This window comes from Elephantulus edwardii, unplaced genomic scaffold (genome assembly GCF_000299155.1).
Source record: "Elephantulus edwardii isolate Elephantulus edwardi_28Jun2011 unplaced genomic scaffold, EleEdw1.0 scaffold00029, whole genome shotgun sequence".
NCBI classification, from domain to species: domain Eukaryota; kingdom Metazoa; phylum Chordata; class Mammalia; order Macroscelidea; family Macroscelididae; genus Elephantulus; species Elephantulus edwardii.
Window position 1 is genome coordinate 11100566 of NW_006399779.1, and position 2202 is coordinate 11102767.

Sequence of the window (2202 nt, forward strand, 5' to 3'; positions counted from 1 at the left end):
AAAGAAACTAAAAAAAAAAAAGTTTCTCCATGTTCATAGAGTTTTTGTAGGAGGGGCAATCTCCTCCTGTACCAGTCAGATCTGATTTGACGGTACAAATAAACAATACAATAAAAAAAAACAAACATAGAGTTTTTGTAAGCATGTGGTTTAGGAAGTGGATGCCACTTCTGCTTCCAAACCTATCCTCCAACTGGGAGCTCCACAAAACACTGCCCACATTGGTAAACCATAATGGTATTTGCTACCCAAATAGCATAGGTTCAGCATCACAGCGAACCCAGTTTACCTCAGTACAGCAAATTGACATGCACTGATGTACATAGTGGAAGAATGTTCCTCCAAAATACAGCAACATTAGTATCACTTAGCTGTGGTTAAGTGTAGTCAAGCCAAGTAGTTTCCAGAGGCTTTTGGCATAGGAAGTGGATGCCACTAATTCTTCCAAATCTGAATCAATCTGGAAGCTCCTGTAAACAATTTGACACAGCAATTAGCAACTCCAAGTTATTCAGGACAGCAAATAGACAAATCACTGCTGTACCACTTAAAGAATGTTCATTCTCCTATTAATAAATTTGGCCTGAAGGCCTACAGAATTTTAAACACATACCCAGCAAATGCTGTTGACTGTGCTCCACCCTTGGGTCCTTGTCAACTAGGGCAAAAGCAGCTTGTGGAGTGCAAAACCACTGACACAAACCAAACATCATTAAAGAACATAGCCTTCAATATTGATTACATTACCAATAACGCAACCCAAACACAGACGGATCGCCAACGAAGACTTTCCTTACATGATCCCCATCAAGAGGGAAGAAACTGGACTTCTAGAGTGGAGCCATACAACATAGCAACCTCCATGGCCAGCCGCGCAGACTTCTCCACAATCCATATTTAAGGCTGTATTCTTTGATCTGCAGCAACTGCTTCAAGTCCTCCTCACTTTCAGCAAGCAAGGTTGTATCATCTGCGTAAGTGGGTTATTGAAGAGTCTTCCTCCAATTCTGGTGCTACACTCTTCTTCATAGAGTCCAGCTTCTTGAATAATTTGCTCAGCATACAGATTTAATAGGTATGGAGAGAAGATGCAACTCTAACACATATTTTTTCATTTAAAACCTTAGATCAGGATCTGCTCAGAAGTCAGCCTGTTTGACAACACTGCCTCTTGCTTACTGAGTCTCTTCATTTTAGAGCAGGATCCTCCCGGAAGTATGGCCTTCAGGTCTTGTTTGGAGCACCGGCATCGAACATCCAACTGATACATTGCCAGTGACCTTAATATCCACAGCTGTGCCAGCCCTGGGTATCAGCTGGAATGCTTGAACACCCACCAGGGACCCCATTTTTGCATGCTGCTGTATCAGGCAATATGGTATTCATAAACTTGATTTGCTTTGGAAGTCCAACACTTACCTGTCAGTTTGTTGTTTTGGGGGAATGATCTGCTATTACTTTGCTAAGTAAGGGGATCTAGTCTGTTTCTCACTAGCTCTGTAAGTTCCTGTCTACTTGTCCCAATGTAGACAACTCACACACGGACCATTCAGATGCCTCTGAGACTCATGTGTGGCCACTGATCAGTTTCAGCAGAAGGAGGAGCAGGAAAGGTAGCTGGAGGCAGTGCCTTGAGCTTGAAGGAAGGACTGGGACCATTGGTTGACTAGTGCTTGCTATGGCAGGGGGAGGGGCTTGTGGCTTGCATATTGGGGCAGTAATCATGCAGGAAAGGTGGTGGAGCAGAACGAATGTTTTCCAGCAGTTCTTTGGAGCACTTGCAGTGGTGTTGGTTCTGAGTCTGCCCAGTGCCTAAGTCTTCGTCCTGTACATATTTGTATAACATCCAGATCACATAATGCCCTTTTTCACAGAGCATATCATGGATAGTGGATGTTAAGTTATGAATACTTGTATTATTAACATGTTGTCGTTATGTGCAGTCATGTTGGAACCAACTCATAGCTGACCCTCTAAATGGTTTTCCAAGGCAGTAAATCACGTTTTAGGAGATTTTATCTTTCTTCTACAGAGCAGTTGTAAGCAGACACTGGTGATTGGGACATGGAATGTGAGAACCATGAATGTAGGAAAATTAGATATTGTTAAGGAAGAAATGGAGCGCATAAATATTGACATACTAGGCATTGGTGAGATGAGATGGACTGGCATGGGGCATTTTGAGTCGGATGACCATATGAT